Here is a 12,418-nt window from a genome sequence, read left to right on the forward strand (position 1 = left end):
CTGACCTACCTCAAACCTCATCACATTTTCTTGTCATTGTCATTTTTATGTCCATCTCTTCTCACTCAACTATGAGCTCCTCAAAGCAGAAACCATGGGTTATTTGCTCTGTATACCGAGCCCACCATGGGACCTAGCAGGTAATAATTCATAATAAATCTGTGCTGAATGAATGGCTGGGGAGATGGACTTTTATGTGAAAAAGGAATAGAATGATAGCAAACATTTGCTAGATGCCAAACTACCTTTGTTTAACAAACATGACCTAGATATGGAGTAAGATTTTTTATCATTACATCATTTGTATTTGAGGTATAATTTACATGCAATAAGGTGCACAGATTTTCAGTTTACATTTCAGTGAATATTGAAAAATCAATGGAATGAAATAAAAGATCCAGAAATAGGCATGTATGTATATGGTCAATTCTTTTTGACAAAGGTGTCAAGGTAAGTCAACAGGGAAAGAAAATCTTTTCAATAAATGATGCTGGAACAATTGCACATATGGGGAAAAACAAGGACCCCAAACTTGCCTCACACCATGCATAAATATTAATGAGAAATTGGTTATAGCTTGAAAGTAAAAGTTTAAAACCTTGACATGACACAAAAAAATGTTAATTATGAAAGGAAAAAATTGATAAATTTTTCTGCATCAAAAATTTTTAATCTAATCAAAAGACACTGTTAAAGAAGCAGGGCAAGAGAGCAACATAGAGAGGTGTGGAATTTATTTAGTCACCTAGAACAACTAGTAAACAACAAGGAACAACTAGTCAATAATCTGAAACAAATGTTAGGGGGTTTCTGTGACCAGACAACATTGTACACCAATCAGGAATGGGTGGAAGGGCCCAGATTGCAGCATAATACTGTAAGTAAAGCCCCCAAACAGCAGAGCTGGCACCCCTCCCCCACTGATATGGAAGGCGAGTTGGAACACTCCACTGTGGGAAAAAGGAGCAGTCCATGCTGAAAGCAAGGGAATATAACTCAACCAAGCTCCAACTGCAGTTTTAATTAACAAATTTGGACTACTGAATACAGGTTACAAGCACAGATAAACCAGGGGCAAACAGGAAAGGAACCCAGAGGTTTCTCCTGGCAGAGAGGAGGCAGGACTAAGTAAATAAAAACAGAGGCTTTTGGAGTTGGCTGAGTTCAGAATACTGGAAAAGGGCTGTGTCCCAATAAAACAGGCACACAGAATTGGGTAACAACTCTGGTTCTTGCCTGATGAACTGGAATACTGGAGACTGGCTCTTTTTTCCTTTTTTTTTTCTCTCATTCTCAGTAGCTCCTTAGAGAAAGCCTCAGGCATTGTCAATTGTCACCACTGACCCAGGCAAGGGTGGAGTTAAGATAGTCAGAAAGTTAAAAGAAAAACTCAAGTGTAGGAGATAATTCCCTAAAGGGCTTATCTTCCCTAAGAAAAGGGGGTAAAAGAGCCTAACTCAAGTAGTGGCCCTGCCTCAGAGAACTCAGACCCCAGGGCCTGGGGGGACAAAAAACAGAAACAGCTTAAGCTTGACTTCTAACACCTTTGATCCCTGGTCAGGACAGGGTCCACTGAGAATCGAAGGCAATGCAACTCATTATGCCAGTGGGGAGCTGCAGGCTGACAAGTGCCACTTGCTGAACAGGATAGGAAAAGCACATAGTCCAAAGGCCTCACAGGAAAGTCTGACAATCTGCTGGGTCTCACCCTTAGGGAAACCTGATACTGAATACAGCCTCCTCCTGAGCCCTGGGCCCATATGTTCTGGGAAAAGCTGATTGGGGTAATCAAGGAAATCAGATGCCTAGACAACAAGAAATTACAAATCACACTAGGAAAAACAAAGATATGGCCCAGTCAAAGGAACAAACTTACCCTTCAAATGAGATACAGGAATTGAAAAAACTAATTAAAGATCTTCAAACAAATATGCTAAATCAATTCAAAAATCAAACCAAGAGATGAAGGATATAAAGAAGACACTGATGAACATAGAGAAGAACTCAAAAGTTTGAAAAAACAATTGGCAGAACTTATGGAAATGAAAGGCATAATAGAAGAGGTGAAAATCACAATGAAGGCATACAACAGATTTGAGGAAGCAGAAGAAAAGATTCACAAACTAGACAACAAGACATCTGAAATCCTATGCATGAAAGAAGAGATAGAGAAAAGAATGGAAAAATATAAGCAGGGTCTCAGGGAATTGAATGACAACATGAAGCACAAGAATATACATGTCATGGATGTCCCAGAAGGAGAAGAGAAGGGAAAGGGGGCAGAAAGAATAAAAGAGGAAATAATCTCTTATGAAAGACATTAAATTACAGACCCAAAAAGCTCAGTATATCCCAAGCTGAACAGTTCCAAGTAGACCAACTCCAAGATAGTTAATAATCAGGCTATCAAATGCCAAAGACAAAAAGAGAATTCTGAAAGCAGCCAGAGAAAAGCGATCTATCACATACAAAGGAAACTCGAAAAGAATATTTGCAGATTTCTCAGTATAAACCACCATGGAGGTAAGAAGGCAGTGGTATGATATATGTAAGACACTGAAAGAGAAAAACTGCCAACCAAGAATTCTATATCCAGCAAAACTGCCCTTCAAAAATGGAGACTTTTAAATTCTTTCAGACAACAGACACTGAAAGAGTGTGTGAACAAGATATCTGCTCTACAAGAAATACTAAAGGGAGCACTACAAGCAGATAAGAAAAGACAGGAGAGAGAGGTTTGGAAGAGTGTAGAAATGAAGACTATCAGTAAGGGTAAAAAGAGAGAGAGAGAAAACAAAATAAAAACAAAATATGATATGACATATAAAATCCAAAAGGCAAAATGGCAGACAGTAGAAATTAGCCAGAAACAGAAAGACAGATATTGTATGGTCTCACTAATATGAACTAATGTTGATGAGTGAAATTTGAGAGTTGAGAACACAGGTTATCAGGAGATAGAAAGAGGGTAGAGATCAAGCATAAGATACTGAAGGAGTACAGAAGATTCAACAGGATTGATTATATAGATCCAGAAATGGAATAGCTAGCATAATAGTGTGATGGTAACACAATATTTTAAGTACACTGAACAAAGATAAGTGTGAGTACTGTTGAAAGAGGAAGGCTGGGGGCATGTATGATATCAGAAGGAAAGACAGAAGATAAAGACTGGGAATGCATAACTTAGCGAAACCTAGAGTGATCAACGATAGGGATTAAATGTACAAATATAAGAATGTTTTTAAATGAGGGAGAACAAATGAATGTCAACATTGCAAGGTGGTAAAAATTGGATGGTATGGGGAAAAATACAATCAATGCAAACTAGAGTCTATAGTTAATGGTAACATTGTAAGATGCTTCCGTTAATTGTTGCAAAGGCAATATACCAAAGCTAAATGTCCATAAGGGGGGATATAAGGGAATGATATGGGATTCTTGGTGATGGTGATGTCTGACCTTTTCATTGTATTTTATTTTATTTTTATCTTTTTTCTCTCTTTTATATTTTCATTCTTCATTTTTTTCCTCCTTTTCCTCTTTCTTTGCAGAAGAAATGGAAATGTCATCATATAGATTGTGGCAGTAAATGCATAATTATATAATTACACCAGGAATCATTGATTATTGATTTAGGGTGGATAGTATAGTGTGTGAATAAGACTGTTTACAAAATAAATAGAGGGATACAAGTGCTGAAGAAAATGTGGAGAGAGGGATGTACCTATTCCCTGTTGGTGGGAAGTAGAATGGCACAGCCCAGTGGAAGCTAACTATGCAGTTGCCATATTGTCCTGGAACCCCATAATTGTGTATATACTTGGAAAAACTGAGAGCAGGTACATGAGTGGACATTGCACACTGGTGTTTATGGCAGCAGTATTCATGATTTGCAATGGATGGAGGTGGCCTAAGGATACATCTACATAAATGGAATGGTGAACTGTAGTGTATACATAAATGGAATATTGAGCAGCAGCAAGAAGAAATGAAGTTGTGAGATATGCAACTAGGTGAATGAACCTTGAAGACAGTATATTGAGTGAAATAAGCCAGAATCAAAAAGTCAAACATTATAATGCCTCACTAATATGGACTAACTATCATGCGCAAACATTGAGAATTGAATCTGAGAGCATAGGTTATTAGGGGAAGACTTACGATAAAGGTTCCTAGATGTTAAGCTCTTACAACAGTCACATCTGTTCATGAGTTGTAACAGTTCTCTCTAAATTCTGAGATGCTGAGTTGTTTGTGTATAACTTGGTCAGTCCTATAACTTTGAGTACCTGTGTGACCCATGAAACTCAGAGCCAGAGTTCAGAAGCTATGAACATCAGTATTACCCCATACAGCAAATGTTATAAGAAGTTGAAAAAGATATCAGATTTCAGTTAGACATATGAATGAAGTGGACTTGAAAAGAACTAAGGTAAAACAGACTAAAGGGAAAACAGTGATATTGACTGTGTTTTAAAACCTCAACTTCTGTGTGAGACCAAGGGAAAAAATGTTTATCTGGTGAAAAATCTATATTTTCTGTTAACACACTATATAATTTAACTTATATGGTCAGTTTATTCAAACACCACAATTACATGGAATCTTGAATAGGGGGTGAGATCTGGTTGGTTTGTATAGGCTAGCTTGAGATCCTGATACATCCCAGAGTAATTTGGGCAGAGAATAAAAAGTATTTGCAAAGCCCCCTTGAGGGCCTGGGGGAAAACGTGGAAATATTAAACCTCCCCACCTGGGGAATTTCTAATATTCTCACAAGCACTGGGGACTACCATTGCAGTAGGCCAAGCCCTCAATCTTAGGGCTTGCCGTTCATAAGATTGTTACTGCAAAGGAGAGGCTAAACCTATTTATAATTTTGCCTAAGAGTCACCCCAGAGAACTTCTTTTGTAGCTCAAATGTGGCTTGTCTCTCTCTAAGCCCAATTGGCAAGTAAACTCCCTGCCCTCCCCCGCTACATGGGACATGACTCCCGGGGTGTAAATCTCCCTGGCAACGTGGGACATGACTCCCAGGGATGAGCCTGGACCCAGCATCATGGGATTGAGAAAGCCTTCCTGAACAAATGGGGAAAGAAAAATGAAACAAAATAAAGTTTCAGTGGCTGAGAGATTTCAAATGGAGTCAAGAGGTCATTTTGGAGGTTACTCTTATGCATTATATAGGTATCACTTTTTAGTTTTTAGTCTATTAGGGTAGCTAGAAGGAAATACCTGAAACTGTTGAACTGCAATCCAGTACCCTTGATTCTTGAACATGATCATATAAATATATAACTTGTATGGTGTGACTGTGTGATTGTGAAAACCTGTGTGGCTCACACTCCCTTTATTCAGTGTATTGGCAGATGAGTAGACAAAAGGGGAATAAATAGTAAATAAATAATGGGTGGGTGGAGTATGATATGTTTTGGGTATTCTCTTTTACTTTTGTTTTTATTTTTATTCTTATTTTTATTTTCATTTTTGGAGAAATGAAAATGTTCAAAAATTAATTGTGGTGATGAATGTACAACTATTTGATGATACTATGAACAACTGATTGTACACTTTGGATAACTGTATGGTATGTCAATATATCTCAGTAAAATTGCATTAAAAAAAATGACACTGTTAAGAAAATGAAAAAGAAAAGATGATTTTAGAACATCAAAAGAATGCAGGATTTTTTCCCTGATACTGTCTCTCAGTGTATTTCAACTTGTCGTTCTCAGATCTACTAACCCTTCATTCAATTCATTCTCACTCCTTCTGCGAGTTGGAAATCCAGGCCCCATGTCTTCAAGACTTGCTCAATACCCATTTTTTGCTTCTTATTTCTTTGGAGATTAGAAGAAAAAGTAAGAGAAGAAAGAAAATCTGCCATTTTCCCTGACTTCTTAAAATCCATGTTTGCCTCTTTTCTAATCAAGTGAAAGGTAACATTTGGCAACCATATTTTTACACTACTGTCACCTCTAACTCATTTGACTGTTTTACCCCATTTGAAGAGTCCTTTATGAGAACAAAATGATTCACAAGATGGCCTGAAATAACTATGCTCTATTAAATCTCTGTGTCTTAAAGTAATTACATATTTCCATTTGACTTATTTTGATAAAATAAATCTAGAACGTGAAGGAATTGTTTTTACAACCAGAGTTTTCCCACACAGAGCTTTAACATGGGTGAAATTTAGTGTTTTTATTTTAAAAGTTATGGGGATCAAAGTAGATACTGTCTGTGAAAAAGCTTTGTAAACTGTAATACACAAGAGACATATAAGGTGTTTCAGATCTCTCAGCTTCCAAAAATGTGACAGAGGAGTTACTCTGGAAGACTCTCCTTCTAATACACCTAGCTTCTGGATAAACTACAACAAACATTAATTTTTAATTAATGACTGGGCTCTCCAGTAATTAGAAAATTATTGGAGAGAAAAATAAAAAACGTGACAGCAAATTGAATCCAGTGTTGGGAACTTAGACTGTAAGTAAACACAAAAGGGCTGTCCTGATTTAAAGTGTTAACATTGCTAACATCATGTCTGCTGTTGGGAAACTGAGCCTTGGTCCTCATTAAAATGGTAGGCTGAACCTGAGGTTCTAGCATCTTCTAGAACTCTCAAAGGGGGTTAAAGTGTTTCCCGGGGTCCCAGCACATACAAAGAAAAATTCTCTTTGGAAAAATACATCCCCAGAATATCCCTGTGAGTAGTCCCACAGATCAAGGACAACAAAATATGAGCTCACAATGAAAAATTATAAAAGACACAAGGAAACAAGCAAGTATGAATGAGAATCAGCAAGAAAAAGCAAAACCAAAAGTGGTACCCAAAAACTTAAAATATTGCAATTCTCAAAAGCAGAATTTAAAATAGCTATTGTGAAATGCTTAAAGAAATAAAAGATAGAATTTTTTAAATGAGCAACTAGAAGCTATCAAGAATGGCCAAATAAAATTTTTAAAGGACCAAAACAACATTTAGAAAACAAATAGTTGAGATTAAAATTCAGTGGGTAGGTTAAAAGCAGATTAGTCACAGCTGAAAAAACAATTATGAACTGAAACATGGAGCTGAAGAAATTACCTCAGTTACAGCATGGAATAAAGAAAATGAAGGAGAAGGACTGTTAAAGAGAAGATGGCTAAGAATTTTCTAGAACTGAAGAAAAACATGAATCTTCAGAAATAGAAAGCACAAAATATACTAAACAGGATAAATAAAATAAATCCACAGCCAGACATACTGTGTTGTAACTGAAGACCCCCAAAGACAATGAGAAAATCTTGAAGGCATTCAAAGCAGAAAAACAGATCAGCTAAAATGGAACAGAAAGTAAACAATGCAGATTCCTCAACAGAACGATGGGAGCCTGAATTTAGTAGAATAGCATCTTCAAAATGCTGAGAGAGGACGACTGTCAACATAGAACGATGTCAGCAAAACTATCTTTCGGGTAAATAAAAATTGAGAGTTTACTACCAAGAGAACTTCAGTAAGGAACTTCTAAAAAATATAATTCAGGAGGAATAAAAATGGTGTCAACAGTCTTCTATCCAAAACATGTATTCTCATTAGGGGTAATACCCTCAAGGGGGTGAAAATTAGTTCTTGGTGAGCAAAAATAATCTTAGTATTTTTATATATAAAGCATAGATATACCTACCGTACATAGAGTTCCAGTGTATCTGTGCTATTAAAATTAACTGGAGTTGGGGAGCAATTAGGAAGAAAAAATGTCTAAAGAGGCTCCTTGGAGGTGGGGACAATAATGAAAAGAAAGTTGAGAAACACTGGTCCAAAACAATCTAAAACAAAGTTTACTGACATGGCTAGATTTAAGATCAATATACAAAAATCAATATATATTGCATTTCAATATATTAGCATGAAGAATTAGAAAATAAATTTTAAAAAGATATAATTTATAATAGCAATAAAAATGTAAGGTATCTAGAAATAAATCTAACAAAATGTATGCAAAATCTTTATGGAGAAATATATAAAACTTTATCAAAAATCATTAAGACAACCAAAAAAATTAGACAGATATACCATTTTTGTGTTTAAGAAAGTTCAAAATCTTAATGCCAGTTATCCCCCATATTATCTAGGGATTCACTATGCATTTCAATCAGGGTTTTTGAAGGAACTTGACTGATTTATTTCTAAATTTTTATGGAAGAACAAAGTGTCCCGAAACACTCTTAAAGAACAAATTTGGGTATATTGTCTTCTTGAATATCATGACTTCTCATAAACTATAGTACTTAAAACAGGGCAATATTGGCACAGGGATAGACAAACTGATTTATGGAAGAGAATTGTTCTAGTTTGCTAATGCTGCAGAATGCAAAACACCAGAGATGGATAGGCTTTTATAAAACGAGGGTTTATTTTGCTACACAGTTACAGTCTTAAGGCCACAAAGCGTCCAAGGTAACACCTCAGCAATCGGGTACCTTCACCAGAGGATGGCCAAGTGGCGTCCGGAAAACCTCTGCTAGCTAGGAAGGCAGCTGGCGTCTGCTCCAAAGCTCTGGTCTCAAAATGGCCACGCCTCCATGGGAACATCTCATCAGAATCATTACCCACAGCTGGGTGGGGCACATTCCAAGCAAATCCAACCAGCACCAAAACGTCTGCCCCACAAGACTGCAAAGACAATGGCATTTGGGGGACACAATACATTCAAACCGGCACAAGAATCAAGCCCAGGCACAGAGCCTGCATATACAGAGGAACTGCTCTACCCCAGCTGTAGCAGCAAGAGTGTCATCACCTCTCTTTGGTTCCCCTGGAGCAATCACTGTGGTTGCTTCACTTGGGAATCTGACGGTTTAGGTGTCATGGCACCACCCTGAGAGCCAGAGGAGGCTGAGAATGAGGAAGGGAAGATGCCCCAAAGGGAAATAGGGGAACCAATAAATGGGAAAAGGAAATGGATGCCAAAAGGAAAACAAAAGTGTCCACCACACATGCTGCAGACCAATCCTCAGAAAAGTAGCAACCTTAGTGATGAGAGGGACATGGATGTTGGCACAAAGCATTCACAGGTGTGGCCACACAGGCATGAATGAGAGGGTCATTCATTTCACTCATGCCCATTTGATCACCACGTCTCCTGCTTTCAGGTGCATGCTTTAGCCCCATTCTGGGTCCCTAAGTCAATATCTTAGAAAGCATCTTTTTTTTCAACCCAGGCCTTTATCTCAGTTTCTCTAAACATTTTTCTCAAAAGGGTATATATTTTTTCTTATTATTCCCGAAGTATGTTCTACAGAATACAAGTCCTTGGTATGCTACTGTTATTATGTCTTTTTAAATCTATGATTAAATAAGTCTGGGAACAGCTCACTTAATCACCAGTCTTGGCTGCTATACTACCAGACCCTGACACCTTCAACATGACAATGGACATTGAGAACCTTCTAGAATGGGATCCAGTGCCAAACCTGTACCACTCACACACCCTTACCCCAGTGACCAATCACCCTCTTTTCACCATGTGGTGATAACCATCAAGGATGGACCTTCTCTCTTGGGAGCAGTTCCCCTAGGATGTTTCTCCACACTGGAAGCACTCCCAAACTGGGACACATTTGGAATCAAGAGCATTTTCAGCTCCAGACCCCAGAGTCTGTCCCATCGCTGCAGCACTTTTTGACCATCTTGCTGTTTCTCAGGCCTCGACTTACCTGACTGGAGTGACAGACCTGCTGAAATACAACTAGAGAGTTGGTTGTTCTTTTCTATGTTTTCCAAACTTTTCTCTGATGAGATTATACTAGGTCGCACATCTAAGTAGGTGGATTTGAACACAGAGAGCTGTTCTGAGCCTAAATTCTTGCCCACTATGCTGTGCTGCTTCCTTATCAGAATATTCTGCAAATTCAGTAAGACAACGTATGTCAAGGGCTTTGCATTTCCTTACTCGACTCCCAGTCTACAAGCATCCGGTGGAAAGGGGCTAGGTTTTCCCCATCACTTGTATCCCCTTCACTCTGCTAGGTGTTTCTGACAACACACAGTTAAAATACAATATTGAAATACTTCTGTATGTTGGTAACAAGTCACTGCCTCAAGCCCTGCTCCTACACTGCCCAAATATCCCCTGACCTCACTGGATCCAGCAACTAACAAGTTAAACCCTGGCAAAGCAGAGGGCCCCCAGATCCTGGTTTCCCTCTGGAGGTGAGCCCCTGGGCCTCCAGGGCCATAAATGTTTGGAACATCATCCTATACAGGAAGTAAGAACAAGCATTTGTTAAGTGAATGCAGCTCAGGAAAGCAAACCCAAAGTCGTGTCCTTAATAAATGGCAGACATGGAATTTGGACCCAGGTCTGTCTGACTCCAAAGCCCATTACCTGTGGCCCAGGAGACAGAGGCCATCACAAGTGTCAGATTATGAGGTTTACTATTCCCATATACTCAAGAGTCCAGATGAAAATTCCAACTGCTCACCTGACCTGCATGGCCCCTAAGATCCCATGTCTTATCACTACCATGCTGCCCTCTCTCTCCACACACCAGCTATACCAGCTTTTTCACTCATGTCCACATTTTGTTCTATAGATTCTAAAGCTCTTAGCAGATTCTCCCATTCTGGCTCCTCATCATTCCGATCTCTTCTGAAATGTCACCTTCCTGGACCATGAGACCTAAGGCCACCATTCCCTCAACCACCAACCCCTTGTCACAATCATCTGAAATTTCACCCTTTTGTTTTTTTGTTTTTTGCTTCATAATTTTTTGTCTCTCCCACTAGAATGTAAATACCATAAGTCCAGGGACCAGTCTGTCTTTTTCACTGCTGAATCTACAGCTCCTAGCAAAATTCTGAATAAATGAATGAGGTGCAAGTACAGATATTGTAGAAGTGATACCCATCTACTTAAAGCAGGCTGAAGCCAGACAGCTCTGAAATGCAATAGAAAGCAGCCAAGGAAGACATTCTGGCAGAAATGCATCCTCCTACCACTCCAGTGTGCCAGGCACTGTCCTGGGTCTGGGGAAATAATGGGGAACAAAACAGACAAAAATTTCTGCCTTCATGGAGTTTTTCTAGTAGGAAATAAATGCACAAGTAAAACAGATAGCATGTCAGATGGTGATAAGTGCTAAGGAGATAAAATATGGCTCAGGGTGGGGAGGTGGAGGTGGGTAGAGGTAGGGGAGGGTAGTCAGACCTGAAGGCTGGTCTTTAACCAGAGCCACGCAGGTACCTGGGGGAGGAGCATTCACATACAGGAACAGTAAGTACAAAGATCCTGGTGCAAATATAGGTGATATGCTCCAGAAACAGCAAGAAGCCCAGAGCGTCTGGAGCTGAGTGAAGAGGAGAGCAGTAGACAACGAGGGCACAAAAGTCACTGGAAGGTGGCAGACACCATGACTGGCCGTGCAGGTGGCAAGAAGAAGTCCCTGAAACAGCCCAAGAAGCAGCCAAGGAAATGGACGAGGTGAGGGTGGATGCGGAGGCACAGGTACAGGGAGGCCAGCCTGGAGTGAACCCGCTCTACCTCTCCCCAGGAAGATAAGGTTTTCAAGCAGCAACAAAAAGAAGAGCAGAAGAAACTTGAGGAGCTAAAAGCGAAGGCTGGCGGGATGGGCCCTCTGGCCACCGGTGGGATTAAGAAATCTGGCAAAAAGTAAGCTGCTCCTTGCACCTGAGGCCATGGTGACCGTTGCTTCCATTCCTGTTTAGACACCCGGATTCCCTGGTATAAAATCTTTTGCCACCTATAGCTAGAATGAAGTTTTGTCTTGGAGCTTATTGATTGTACATTTAAAAATAAACTTTTGTAGAAAAAAAGAAACCACACGATGACTCATTTCTACTTAGTTCTCACTCAGTCATTCATACCTTCCCTGTGAGATTAGAGTAAGCCCAGTCCAGAATCCTTCCACAGTCTGCTCTTCAGTCTGTTCTGCCCCAAATTTTGTACCACCTGGAATTAAACTAATTCATTTGAAAAAAAAAAGAAAGAAACTGGAGGGTTTGAGGAGAGAAGAGACATGCCCTGCTATTTGAGACTGGAGGGTACAAGGGAAGGAAACTGAGGCCCAGAGATTAGCTCTGAGGCTATTACATTGCAATCAGACAGGTCAGAGATTCTGTTGGCTTGGATCAGAGGGAAGGGGATGGGGGTGGAGTGAAGTAGTCAGATCCTGCAGGGGTAGGCAGGGAGCAGGTAAAGAGGGAGATGGTACTGGGGCTGAGGGTACCAGCGGTGGGCACAGCATCACCAGGCAAGATAAGAGAGGAAAAAGGAGGTGTGGAGAAAGTCGCTCATGCATCAGAGAAGCATGTTTCCAAACCATCCTTCTGAGAATGCAAACACCCCAACAGTCAAGGGTGGCTTTGTAGGCATGAAACCTGTGTGACTGCACAGGGTCCCACATCTAG

The 12,418-nt window shown here is 39.6% G+C and overlaps 1 pseudogene; it reads left to right on the forward strand.

Annotated features, from left to right (window-relative positions):
* Window positions 1-11,400: 11,400 nt before the first annotated feature.
* LOC119529414 lies at window positions 11,401-11,664 on the forward strand (annotated as a pseudogene).
* The last annotated feature ends 754 nt before the right edge of the window (window positions 11,665-12,418 follow it).

Source organism: Choloepus didactylus, chromosome 1 (genome assembly GCF_015220235.1).
Source record: "Choloepus didactylus isolate mChoDid1 chromosome 1, mChoDid1.pri, whole genome shotgun sequence".
Classification (NCBI taxonomy): Eukaryota; Metazoa; Chordata; class Mammalia; order Pilosa; family Megalonychidae; genus Choloepus; species Choloepus didactylus.